Genomic DNA, 14117 nt, shown 5'->3' with positions numbered 1-14117 from the left:
TGGCAATCTGCTTCCGTAAACATTACAGCCGAGATAACTCTATGGAGCAGTTCTGCTGTGTAACCTGTGGGGTCGCCATGAGTTGCAGTTGATTCACTGCATCAGGTTTGGTTTTTGTTTTCAGGGTTTTGGAAACTTTACCCTTTGGATTTCAGATAGCCACGTGAAATGGAACAATACCATTTAATTATGTGCGTATGTAATTATGACAGCAATTCTACAAAGTAGATAACACCCTTAGTTCACATATGATGGATTTGACAGCCAAAAATGTTGAGTAATTTGCCTGAAGTCACACAGCGAATAAGTAAATGGCAGAGTCAGAAATGAACACTAGTGCTTTCAACTTGAAAGCCCATGATCTTTCCACTGTGCCAACGCTCAGGTTTATATAAAACTTGACCATACTTCATCGAGGAGCACGTGGAACCACTTCACTGATGCAGTGTAAAACTTCCTTACATGCTTAAAACTTTTAAGTATTAAATAATGTTTAAAACAACTTATTCAAAAGCAAGTCTTAACAAAAATTATGGATATAAAACAATGAAAATAAAAATCAGAAGAGTAAAAAGCATTCTCACTGTTTTTTTTTTTTTTAAGAACAGGAATGATTTTATTAACTGGTTTCTAAGTTAAACTTACTATTTGAATAAAAAAAAATCTTTTTTATTCTTTAGATGAGGGTTTACAGAACAAACTAGCTTCTCGTTAAACAGTACACATATTGTTTTATGACATTGGTTAACAACCCCACGACATGTCAACACTCTCCCTTCTCAACCTTGGGTTCCCTATTACCGACTTTCCTGTCCCCCTCCTGCCTTCTAGTCCTTGCCTCTAGGCTGGAGTGCCCCTTTAGTCTTGTTTTGTTTTATGGGCCTGTCTAATCTTTGAATGAAGAGTAAACCTCAGGAATGACTTCATTTGAACCAAATTTTTATGAAAATCAAGTTCACTTTTAAATTTTTGATACTGATTTTTTAATAAGATGTATAAGGAATTGGAACAAAATTTAAAAGGCACAAAGGAGTATACAGTGAGAAGTAAGTTGTCACCCTACCCCCAAACCCCTCAGGTTTCCTTTCTTAGTATTTCAAGGATATTTTTCATTGTGTATTTTAAAATTCTCAAATCGAGACTTTGCTTGCCTTTATCTGGTAGATGAATTGCTGCGTAAGAGATAAAGCTTTAGATCAGAACAACCTGGGGAAATAGTAGTTATACGATCTGTTTCTTCTCCTAGGTGTGATTCCCAGGTCTGTTCATCATCTTACTAATTTAAAGAGTATCATTTCCTAGTTTCCTTCTACTTAATACTTAAGGCAAAGGTGTGGAAAGTGTGAGGTGGTAATTGTAATCATCTTCTGCTCATATCCAACCCGCGGCAAATACAAACAACTTTTATGAAATGATACATGCTAACAAAGCAAATTCCACACGAGAAGCCTTCCCACAGAAAAACATCCTCTAGTAGGAAGGGCAAAGAAGGGGTCAAGAGTAGCCAGCCTTCACCACTTCTGTGCACCTGCCCTGTTATGCCAGCTGGAAGTGGACCTTTTCTTTTTTTTGAAAGATGACCTTTTCTAAAACATATTATTTTAGTGCTTGGCATTATTTTGGTGACTCTGCCTTTGGCCACCTGCCATCAAAGGATTTTTTTCCCAAGCTGTGGGGTCACCTGACTTCTAATCTTATTGTTTCTAGACCTAGGTTCTTTTCTTCCTTTGAATGGTATTTAACTAATAGTATGTCATTTCTATACAAAGATAAATACTATATTCTTTGGTCAGAAATATTGAAGATCAAGGCTTTGGGTGACACAAAATCTATTATTTCGGTACCTGATCAATATTGTAATTTTTTTTTTTTAACTCTATAAACAAGTCTATATTCTACAGCAAAGAGTGCCTGTTTGGCATTCGAAGTCCCTGGAGTTAAGGCAAGGGGCACAAAGCCTGTGCCTTTTGACACATATTTTAAAATGAAGAACCGTAGCCTCATTAAAATTGGAGGGGACCTAAAAAGAGTAGCTGCTGAAGCTACTTATGTATAACCAAACACCTCATGGGATTTGATTCCTTGGTTTGGAGGTTTAGGGTCATGGTTTTATGGGACATCCTAGTTAATTGGCCTAATAACGTGTTCAGTACTTCTGTCTCCTAGTTTGTTGTGAAGCTCCTGGGGTCTTAAAAGCTTGGAAGTGGCCATCCAAGGCAGAACAGTTGGTCTCTATTCACCTGGAGCAACAAAGGAAGAAGGAGAGTCAGGAACAGGAGAAGAATATGGAACGTGTAACTAATTACCTCCATGAGCAACTGCCTCCTTTGCCATGAGACAAAAGAACTGGATGGTGCCTGGCTGCTGTTACTGAACATTTTGATCAAAGATTCCTTAGGAGAATCTTGATCAAAAGGGGGAAAATGTAGAATAGAATTTCAAATTCTCATGGACTCCAGACTTTCTGGAGCCATGGAGGGTAGATAAACCCCTGAAACTATTGCCCTGAGATAATGTTTAAAACTTAAACTAAAAATATCCCCGAAGACATCTTAAAACGGAGGAATAATTGAGCTTAACTAGTAAAAAAGGTCTTCCCAGAACATTATGCTCTTTTAAGAACTGTCTATATGGGATAAAATTGACAACAGCAGCCCGAAAGATTAGAATAGGAACCTTAGCGGGGTAGTAAGTTTATGTTAATGAGGGAGGAACAACTCAGAAAAAGAGGGTGAGAATGGTTGTACAACTTGAAGAATGTAATAATGCACTAATGATACATGTAGAAACTGTCAAATTGGTACATGTTTTGCTGTGTTAATTAACAAAAAAATTTTGAAAAAGGCATTGGAGGGGACCTAACCCAAAGCTATGCAAATTCTGTTCTGTGCCAGGAGGAAGGAGTTTGATAGTTATGAGAGAGATGGGAATCATCAGAGTGGTATTAGCAGACCTCTGCCACGATGACACAATAAAAAGGAAGTTTCTCCAGGAATGTAAGTGAAGTAGGAGCTCCCCAGGCCCATAAGTCTTTTTTGGGTGCTAAAATTCACTCTGTCTTTGTGTGAATGATTCTGGCTCTCTGTTACAAGTGTGGAAGTGGGGATTCTCTACAAACTTCAAAGTTCGGAGAGGCAAATGGGAATAAAGAGGGGAATGAAATGTAGACTCATAGAATTCTGGAAATACCACCTCATTTTACTAATGAAGGACCAGCTCTTTTTGAGTCAAGTGACATGTTCAAGGTAAGATATCACTTTTGGTAGATCTAGACCAAGGATTAGAGGTTCCTGGCCATCCAGGGCTTTTTCTACTTTATTACGTTACCAGCCATCTTAACACATTCGTGTGATTCTGGGATGGAGGGTTGTGTCCAGAATTCCAATTGACTTTCCCTAGAGCAGCATTTAAACAGCGACCTTCTCTACAACAGGGTTTGGACAAGATGAAAGACTCCAGTCTTTTAGGGATTTGAGGCTTCTTTTCAAGAAATAGTTGGTATCTGCCTTTTACTTAAAGTACAAAACAAAAATCTTGCATTAAAATAGGGAGAGTTTTGTGAAGAAGTTCTAAAAAATCTGGAATGTGTCATGAACTTTCTTGTTATCCTAACCAAAAGCCATGCTGACCTTCTGTATATTGTTCCAATTTTAGTATGCTTACCACTGAAGCATGTCATGTATATGGTAAATGCTTCTGGCATGTTTAGGAACATTATATTGAAAATTCAAACTGGATGTATTTGGCCGCCTTGATATTTTTTTCTTTTGGAAGGGAACATATTTAAATTAGAAACAGTCTTCCCCTCCAATGAAAAAGGGAAAGTTTTAGGTCATTTGCTTCAGTGGAATAGATTATGGAACTTACGACCCCAATTTTCCATTATTTTCAACTAAGTGGGCCATTACATGAGGCACAGTTAAGGTAGAAATCTATCATATTAGAAAGTATTTTAATCTGATTTGTGATTAAATGTATTTATCAGTAAGATTTTTGCCACCAAGAATGCGTTTTATCTGTTGCATCATACCAAGGATGTCGCATGGAATCTATAAAGTCTGCTTTTCTTTCTTTATTTTCCATGTTTTGCTATGGCATTTGGTTTTATAACACTTTTAGAAAGCAGTTTTCAAGATAGCTTGGTCTTTCCTTCTATACTAGATCCTTTCTGAGCTACTGCAAAAATTCATGCTTATGGTTATGATCTAAATAAAATGTAATTGCTTTTGATTCTCCTGTGAATATCAAATGTCTTTTAATCTATTTTTAAATCATTTTAATAGTAATAAGGACAAGGTCAAACTGGTTGCTGTTATGCTGTGAGGTGCCGTTGAGTCAGTTCCAACTCATAGCGACCTTGTGTACAACAGAAGGAAGCACTGCCCAGTCCTGCACCATCCTCAAGATTTTCTATATCTGAGCCTATTGTTGCAGCGACCATGTCAATGCATCTTGTTGAGGGTCTTCCTCTCTTTCACTGAACTTCTACTTTACCAAGCATGATGTCCTTCTCCACGGACTGGCCTCTCCTGATAATATGTCCAAAGTATGTGAGACAAAGTCTCTCCATCCTCGATCTAAGGAGCATTCTGGCTGTACTTCTTCCAGGACAGATTTGTTCCTCCTTCTGGCAGTCCATGGTATATTCAGTATTCTTTGCCAACACCATAATTCAAAGGTATCAGTTCTTCTTTGGTCTTTTTATTCATTGTCCAGCTTTTACATGCATGTAAGGCAATTGAAAATACCATGGCTTGGATCACTTGCATTTTAGTCCTCAAAATGACATCTTTGCTTTTTAACATTTTAAAGAAGTCTTTTGCAGCGGATTTGCCCAATGCAATGCGTCTTCTGATTTCTTGACTGCCGCCACCATTGTGGATCCAAGTAAAATGAAATCCTTGACAACTCAAATTTTTTCTCCATTCATCATGATGTTTTTTATTGGTCCAGTTGTGAGGATTTTTGTTTTCTTTACGTTGAGGTGTAATCCATACTGAACGCTGTGGCCTTTGATCTTCATTAGTAAGTGCTTCAATTCCTCTTCATTTTCAGCAAGCAAGGCTGTGTCATCTGCAAAATGCAGGTTGTTAATGAGTCTTCCTCCAGTCCTAATGCTCTGTTCTTCATATAGCCCAGCTTCTCAGATTATTTGCTCAGCATACAGTTTGAATAAGTGTGGTGAAAGGATACAACCCTGATGCACATCTTTCCTGATTTTAAACCACAGTGTTTCCCTTTGTTCTGTTCGACCACTGCCTCTTGGTCTATGTACAGGTTCTGCATGAACACAATTAAGTCTTTTGGAATTCCCATTCTTTGCAATGTTATCCCTAATTTGTTATGATCCACACATTTGATCATAGTCAGTAAAACACAGGTAAATGTTTTTCTGGTATTCTCTGCTTTCAGCCAAGATCCATCTGACATCAGCAACGATATCTCTGGTTCCACATCCTCTTGTAAATCCGGCCCCTTAAGTTAGCTACCCATATTCCAGCTGACTTGGCTGGGTCAGTTTGTATGACAGTGCTTTTTTGAGAGGTGTTGCCTGCAAGCAGCCACTACCTCTCTTCCTACTCTTTCTACCTCTCCCTATTCATGAGGTTAAAAACAAACAAAAAAAGTTACTTGGTCCACCACCTCTAATATTTACTATGTGTTTACTATGGTATTTCTTAGTATTTTAAAGATATTTTTTATTGTGTATTTTGAAATCCTCAAATCAAGACTTTGCTTGCCTTTATCTGGTGGATGAATTGCTGTATAAGAGTTAAAACTTTAGATCAGAACATCATCTTACTAATTTAAAGAGTGTCCTTTCCTAGTTTCCCCCTACTTAAGGCAGAGGTGTGGAAAGTGTGAGGTGGTAATTGTAATCATCTTTCACTCATATCCAACCCTAGGCAATTACAAACAACTTTTATGAAATGATACATGCTAACTTAACTGCACCAGGGTCGTATCCTTTACCATACCTGTTCAGTCTGTATGCTGAGCAAATAATCCGAGAAGCTGGACTATATGAAGAGGAACAGGGCATCAGGATTGGAGGAAGACTCACTAACAACCTGCATTATGCTTATGACACAACCTTGTTTGCTGAAAGAGGACTTAAAGCACTTACTAATGAAGATCAAAGACCACAGCCTTCAGTGTGGATTACACCTCATCATAAAGGAAACAGAAATCCTCACAACTGGACCAATAAGCAACAGTATGATAAAAGGAGAAAAAATTTAAGTTGTCAAAGATTTCATTTTACTTGGATCCACAGTCAACAGCTGTGGAAGTGACAGTCAAGAAATCAAAAGACACATTGCATTGGGCAAATCTGCTGCAAAGACCCCTTCGAAGTGTTAAAAAGTAAAGATGTCACCTTGAATACTAAGGTGCGCCTGAGGGAAGCTATGGTATTTTCAGTTGCATCGTATGCATGTGAAAGCTGGACGTTGAAGAAGGAAGAAGAATTGACTCCTTTGAATTGTGGTGTTGGCGAAGAATATTGAATATACCGTGGACTGCCAAAAGAATGAACAAATCTGTCTTGGAAGAAGTACAATTAGGATGCTACTTAGAAGCGAGGATGGCGAGACTGCGTCTTACATACTTTGGTCACGTTTTGAGGAGGGATCAGTCCCTGAAGAGGGACATCATATGTGGTCAAGTACAGGGTCAGCTGAAAAGAGAAGACCCTCAACAAGACGGGTTGACACAGTGACTGCAACAATAGGCTCAAGCATAACAACGATTCTAAGGATGACACAGTACCGGGCAGTGTTCCCATCCTGTTGTGCATAGAGTTGCTATGAGTCGGAACTGACTTAATGGCCACTAAACAACAACAGTTCTAACCATTTTTTCATTTTTATAATGTGAGAACTAAAAGCTGAAGAAATGAAAATACTGTTATAGAATGAAAACTTTAGAGAGCAGGCTCGGTTGGGCTAAAGTGAGGGGATGTGGGGTAAAAAAGGAAGAGTCTGCTTTGGGTGGTACAAAAAGGACAGGTTTTGCCATCAGATCTGACAATTCTGCTGACCTTGAACACAAGTTGCTTAACTTCTCTGAGCCTTTTTCTCCCCTGTATATGTAGAAGTGGGATAAAAACACCTATCTTCTAGAGTTTCAATGAGGATTCAGTGAGATGGTATATGCGTATAGTGTCCGGCACATAGTAGGTACTCATTAAATATGTATTGAATACATGATTGTTGCTTACTTACATTCTCCCCATTCCCTCCTTGTGAGAAAAGATGAGGAAGGGGACAGGCCTAAAATGAATGTAGAAAAAATATTAAAGAAACTTAGCCCATTTGTTAATTTTACTGCGATTCAGCATTTGACCAGAACTAGTCCTTAAGCATTGTGGCAAATTGAGGTTTTAATTCAGAAAGTAATGATGTGAAATAGTTCTGTTCTTTACCTTATTTAAATAGTAAGAAGTGAATTTTGCTAATTAATTTTATTTCACTGTACTTTATTGTCTTAGTCATCTAGTGGTGCTATAACAGAAATACCACAAGTGGCTTTAACAAAGAGAAATCTATTCTCTCACAGCTTAGGAGGCTAGAAGTCCAAATTCAGGGTGTTTGGCTGCTAACCAAAAGGCTTGCAGTTCAAATCCACCAGGTGCTCCTTACAAACTCTATGGGGCAGTTCTCCTGTGTCCTGTAGGGTGGCTGTGAGTCTGAATTGACTCGATGGCAGCAGGATTTTTAGTTCTAGGGGAAGGCATTCTCCTTTGGTTCTGGGGGAAGGTCCTCATCATCAGTCTTCCCCTAGTCTAGGAGCTTTTCAGTGCAGGAACCCTGGGTCCAAAGGAATTACTCTGCTCCCAGTACTGCTTTCTTGGTGTTGAGAAGTCCACTTGTCTTTCTGCTCACTTCTGTTTTATGTCTCAAAAGAGATTGACTCAAGATACAACCTAATCTTGTAGATTGTCTCTTGCCTTAATAACATAACTACCTCTAATCCTGCCTTATTAACATCATAGAGGTAGGATTTACAACACATAGGAAAGTCATATCAGATGACAGAATGGTGTACAAACACACAATACTGGGGCTCATGGCCTAACAAAATTGACACACAGTTTTGGGGGAACACAATTCAATCCATAACATTTACCTCTTCCATTAATCAAGTATAAATAGCATCTGTAAATGTTTCAAAATTGTTCCATTATTTAAGAGAAAATTCTCAATTATCAAAGGTACTTCTCATCTTTTTCTGAATACGATGCAAACACATCATTTTCCTTTTCTTTAAAAGTCTCGTCATAGGAGTTATGGCAATTTGGGATTTAAATATGTTTCATATTGACCTTGGTAGGCTAACCTACAGAGTAATAGATTGTTCTGATGATTGTGAACTTGTGTATTAATTGGAATTAAGGAAAGCTTCCCTAGATGGAAGACAAACAGCCGCTTGGTGACTACATTTTGTTATAACGCAAGTGAGGTATTGTTCTTGCTCAGGCATTAACAGCAGGTTTGTATTTTTAGACAGAATGAGGACTTTGTATGACATTAGCTGTATGAAGTGTTCCGAATCTATTTAGAAGGGAGTTTTTAATCCTATGTATATTTCTGATTTGCTGTGCATTTTGAGGAATTTATTTGAAAATTTGAAACATTGAAATGTAGGAAAGCGTAGAGAGTTTGGAATATATGGTTAGATTAGATAAGAATTTTTCAAAGCTTTGTACTCACCCAATGTAGGCCACATCTGTGGTAATGTTCTTGGAAATTGGTCACATTTTAAAACCTAGTTCTTTGCCAACAGCATCTGGTTGCACTTTACATACTTTGAAAGTATATTTTGCATTGCAGAAAAGCAAACCATATGACATAGACTTTTTTTTACCTGATTGAAAGTTGTTTACAGTTATAGTTGAACTTCAATAAACTTAACATAACCAAAGGCATAATCATCCCAATGCATGGAGTGTCGTGATGCCTCAGATATAGAGGGTTCTTACATACAGTTACCAGCTTTTAAATGTTATCAAGACTTTTACCTTATTTTAGTAATCCTCCTAAAGAGGTCTTGTTTACTGAAAGTTCTTTTAGGTTTGGGGAATTTTGAAGGTGCTGATATGATTGGAATGCATTCTACTTATGGGCAGTCAAGAAATAGTGTTGATTGATGTGATTGGCATTCCTCCACCAGGTACTTACAGCTCTGGACAGCTGTTACTCGTTATGTACTTGTGTTTATGTTTGTCATAGCTTCTGTGAGCCTTTGGTATACTACAGGTGTCCTATTTTAGTAAAATAGGGTTTGGCAATCCAGAGAAGATTTGTGAGTTGACTTTGATTGGCATGGATCTAGGCAATTCTGTGAAATAGGCCAAGTATGTCTTTGGTTTCCTTAAGATTTCCTTCTCAGTGTCCCCTTTTTAGCTTTACTTTGCTTTCTTCCACTTAACTGCCCAGGTGGCTAACCTGTTTCAGATGATCCCTGTTGAAATGTTAGCTGATTAGTCCAGTGCTTTTCCAGGGATGTTTACATTTTAAAAGTGAGATCTTTTAATAACAAGGCTTTTAAGGTCTCTACATTTTAATATGATAGTGAAGTAACAGGTATTAGGGTAGACTCTTTGGACTGGGCCCAAGCTTGATGCCAGGATTATAGAGCCCTGCTGTCAGTATGGTAGTCAATTACCACATGTGGCTATTGACTACAGGCAGTCCGCCGGTTACAAACGAGACCGCTTCTTAAATCTGTCTTTAAGTTGAATTTGTAGGTAAGTTGGAACAGGAACATATGGTTCTTATTTTGCATCAGTCAAATGTTTGTCTTAGCATAAAGTATATATTTTTAACTTTTTATGCGTATAAATGTCTTGAAAGAAATAAAACCAGAATGCTCCTTAGAAGCAAGTATGGCGAGACTACATCTCACATACTGTGGACGTGTTGTCAGGAGGGATCAGTGCCTGGAGAAGGACATCATGCTTGGTAAAGTAGAGGGTCAGCGAAAAAGAGGAAGACCCTTAATGCAGTAGATTGACATAGTGACTGTAACAATGGGGTTAAGCATAACAACAATTTTGAGGATGGCACAGGATGGGGCAGTGTTTTGTTCTGTTGTACATAGGGTCGCTATGAGCCAGAACCAGCTCGCTAGCACCTAACAACAACAACATGCCCTGGTGGCATAATGGGGCCCTGGTGGTTCAGTGGTTAAGTGATACGGCTGCTAACCAAATAGTCGGCAGTTCAAATCCACCAGCTACTCCTTGGAAACCCTATGGGGCAGTTCTACTCTGTTCTCTAGGGTCGCTATGGGTTGAAATCGACTTGATGGCAACATGTTTCGGGTGGGATAGTGGTTAAGAGTTTGACTACTAACCAAAAGATTGGCAGTTTGAATCCACCAGTTGCTCTTTGGAAACCCTATGGGGCAGTTCTACTCTGTCCTGTAGAGTTGCTATGAGTTGGAATTGACTTGATGGTAATGGGTTTTTGTTTTGTTCTGTTCGTTTTTCTATGCATATAAAACATTTTTTAAAAAGCTTCAAAACTGTGCAGTATTTTCATAAGTGTCACAAAGTAGTGTGTATGTTTGTTATTATGAACCATTGTATTTAACTCAAAATTTTAATAGGCTTTATGGCAGTCCTTTCTTAATTACGAGTTGTCTGTAAGTCGGACCTTCGTAACCCAGGGACTGCCTGTACTTGAAACGTGGCTAGTCCAAATTGAGATGTGCTCTGAGTATAAAAGGCACACTAGATTTTAAAGACTTGGTACAAGAAAAAGAATGTAAAGTAACTCAGTAATTTTTTATATTGATTGAGTTGGAATGATGACATTTTAGATATCTCGGGTTAAATAAAGAGTATTAAAAATTCATTTGTTTCTTTTTACTGTTTTAATATTATACTAAAAAATTTAAAAGTGTATATATGGCTTACATTTGTGGTTCACATTACATTTCTATTGGACAGTGCCGTGATAAAGAGAAGAGAGTTTTGTTGTGTTCTTACTGTTGGGAACTTGCAGAGGTTCAGTGAAGTGCTCCCCAGGACGCCTTCGCTACCCTTATTCCAGCTGACTTGGCTGGGTCAATTTGTATGACAATGCTTTTTTGAGAGGTGTTGCCTGCAAGCAGCCACTACCTCTCCTTCTACTTTACCTCTCCCAATTCATGAGGTTAAAAAAAAGTTACTTGGCCCATCGCCTCTTAATATTTATTAACTCCTGGCCAGCTTCTTGAAGACAGGTGTTTAAAAAAAATTTTTATAGCTACTATGTATTGGGCATCTGCCATGGGCCAGGTACTAGTGCCGGGTACTTTACATAAACTCTGGAGTCCTTAATCAATTCTGCAAGATTGATATTACCAGATGAAGAAACTGAGATTCAGATACATTTTAACTTTGCCCTGGGTCAGTTAGTAAGTGGCAGAATCAGGGTTGCAGCCCAAGACTGTCTAGTTCTATAGCCAGTGTTCTTTCTGCTGTGGTTTCCATCTCTTGTGTGTGTCTTTTAGCACAAAGCAGAGTGCCATATACAAAGGGGTCACTTGCCAAATGGTGTTGACTGATAGTTATATAATATTTTTGTGTTGTGTTCCTTTGTCTTGGTGGATGACTCCAGTGCCTATCACTCCAGCGCATCTTCCTCCCCTGTCCGGTGCCTAGAGATTTAAGCTTATTGACAGCCTTTTGAGCAGGGTAGAACATCTCTAAGCTTCCTGTGAAAGAGCATCTTTTTCCCCTTGAAAATGAATCAACAAAGAATGCTTCACATGCCTCTAGGAAGAGATACAGTAATAGTCACCTTCTTTGGATGCCAAAAATACCAAATGTTCGATTTCAGAGGCTAGCTAGCCATATAAGGAAAGGGCTTTTTATAGACAAAGAGGGTTGAAGTAAAATAATGGGATAGAATAAGTATATTGAGCTGGATAAGTCTTGTATAATCCTAGGTTATCTCTTAATGGCCATGTCCACAACATTGTTGCATTAACAATGAGAGTAAGGGGGTAATAGTTCATATGTTTGGCCTGCTGATGTCTTAAATTAGAGTGGATGCAATCACAACCCATGAGTGCTCTGGTAGGCTGGGTGCTACGTTCACTCCCTGCTGCCTTCGCTCAGGCTCCAGCAAGTGGTGACAACTTTGGAAAGATAAGGAGAGAAAAGGAAGAACAAAGAGGTTCAAGGAGTAAAATTAGAATGGGGGTAGGTGGTGGGGAGGTTTGGGCAAGTTTACCTGCAAAGCACTTTTATACATGCATATGCATATTATATTCGAAATATTAAGAGCTATGTAAACTGTAAAATACTATTATTGTAGGAAATAAACTGTGACATACTAGAAAGGAAAAAAAAAAAAACTAGGTGATATGAATTCAATTTCTCTAGCCTCACCATTAGTATAACTGTGTAATCTTAGGAAACCTATAGAATCAGAGATCTAGTAAAATGGGAAAGATAATCGTTTCCCTTTCCACTTCTCCAGTCTTCTGTGATGATTATATAAGATCATGATGAGTGTAAAAGCACTTGGTGCATATTCATATGCCATATAACTTGTTGTTGTTTCTTATACTATTATTTACTCTTTATCTGAAGTATTGCCTACCTGAAACTTCATTGAGAGGAAAAAATGTGTACCCAAGAGTGCCCACGTTTTGACCAGGAGAAGTTAAGAGTTAAATGGCCAAGTAAAATAAGGGCCAATTTGGCTCTTGTCCCTAGGCTTTATAAAAGGGACAATGTCAGCCTGTGGGTGAGGGGACTGTGGACCTATTTGCTTATAGAACTTAAACAGTCAACCTTTTAGTAGCCCCTTTAAAGCTTGACTTCTGTAGGTTGATTCTATAATACGTGAACCCGCAAGATGCTTCTCTTTGGGTAAAAAGTCCTATTGAATGGCTTTTTTTTAAATTAATATTTTGATATATTCATAACAATAACCTGGTTTACATTTCTTTGAGACTCACAGTCTTCAACTTCTGACCAAGCTAGTGAAGTGTTGCTATAGCTACCAAATGGCAGTCTTTCCTGATCCAGTGTTGGATGCCAACAGACTAATACAGAATAGATTTAAATAGTGTTCAAGCACATTTGAAGTATTATATAAACTGATCATCTAGCAAATTTATCGTAAAGAGGATAAGTTGAATACATTCATGTTACCATACAATTGCTTGGTTCTCAGGGAAATCTCTGAATGCATATGTATTCAATGTAAAATACCGGGTACAGGGATATTTGCCAAGTGCCAGTTTGAAATTTACTTGGGATTCATCCAGCTGGCAGATCAGTTGTACTGATCAGATGGGCCCGTTTCTGGGGAACAGGATTTCATAGCAAGAGCAGTGTTCTTAAAGTATAGTTGCTTTAAAAATGAGTTCATTTTTAATTTTAAAACTCAAAAGCATTATATTAAAAATAGTATAACATTATAATGCATATGTGCAAATACGTAATACATTTTTGTAAGTAATAGTGGGGACAATAAATTCATTATACTATATTCAGTTTTTTTTTTTTCTTTTTATTTTGCTTTAGGTGAAAGTTTACAGCTCAAGTTAGTTTCTCATACAAAAGTTTATACACGTTGTTATGTGATCCTAGTGGCTATCCCTATAATCTGACAGCACATTCCTCCTTTCCACCCCGGATTTCTCATGTTTATTCAACCAGCTCTTGTCCCTTTCTGCCTTCTCATCTCGCCTCCAGACAGGAGCTCCCCATTTAATCTTGTACTTGAACTAAAAAAGTACACTCTTTACAAGTATCATTTTATGTCTTATAGCCCATTCTAATCTTTGTCTGAAGAGTTGGCTTCAGGAATGGTTTTTAGTTCTGGGTTAGCAGAGAGTCTGGGGGCCGTGTCTTCTGGGTTTCATCTAGTCTGAGTCAGACCATTAAGTCTGGTCTTTCTACTAGAATTTGAGTTCTACACCCCACTTTACTCCTGCTGTGTCAGGGACTGTCTGTTGTGTTCCCTGTCAGGGCAGTCATTGGTGGTAGCCGGGCACCATCTAGTTCTGGTCTCACACTGATGGAGCCTCTGGTTTATGTGGCCCTTTTGTCTCTTGGGCTGATACTTGTGTTTTTGGTATTCTTCCTTTTCCTTTGTTCCAGGTGGTTT

The 14117-nt window shown here is 38.3% G+C and overlaps 1 protein-coding gene and 1 non-coding gene across 3 annotated transcripts in view; one reads left to right on the top strand and one right to left on the bottom strand.

Annotated features, from left to right (window-relative positions):
- ADD3 (adducin 3) overlaps window positions 1-14117 on the top strand; it is a 141302-nt gene that overhangs the window by 15168 nt on the left and 112017 nt on the right. The gene's annotated exons all lie outside the window — the stretch shown is intronic.
- On the bottom strand, window positions 3573-3674 carry LOC111750382 (U6 spliceosomal RNA). Its single transcript, XR_002785525.1, has one exon. It is a non-coding gene; the product is annotated as a U6 spliceosomal RNA (small nuclear RNA).

The sequence above is a fragment of the Loxodonta africana genome, chromosome 16 (assembly GCF_030014295.1).
Source record: "Loxodonta africana isolate mLoxAfr1 chromosome 16, mLoxAfr1.hap2, whole genome shotgun sequence".
Classification (NCBI taxonomy): Eukaryota; Metazoa; Chordata; class Mammalia; order Proboscidea; family Elephantidae; genus Loxodonta; species Loxodonta africana.
Note: the sequence above shows the minus strand (reverse complement) of the source record. Positions and strands in the feature narration are given on the sequence as shown.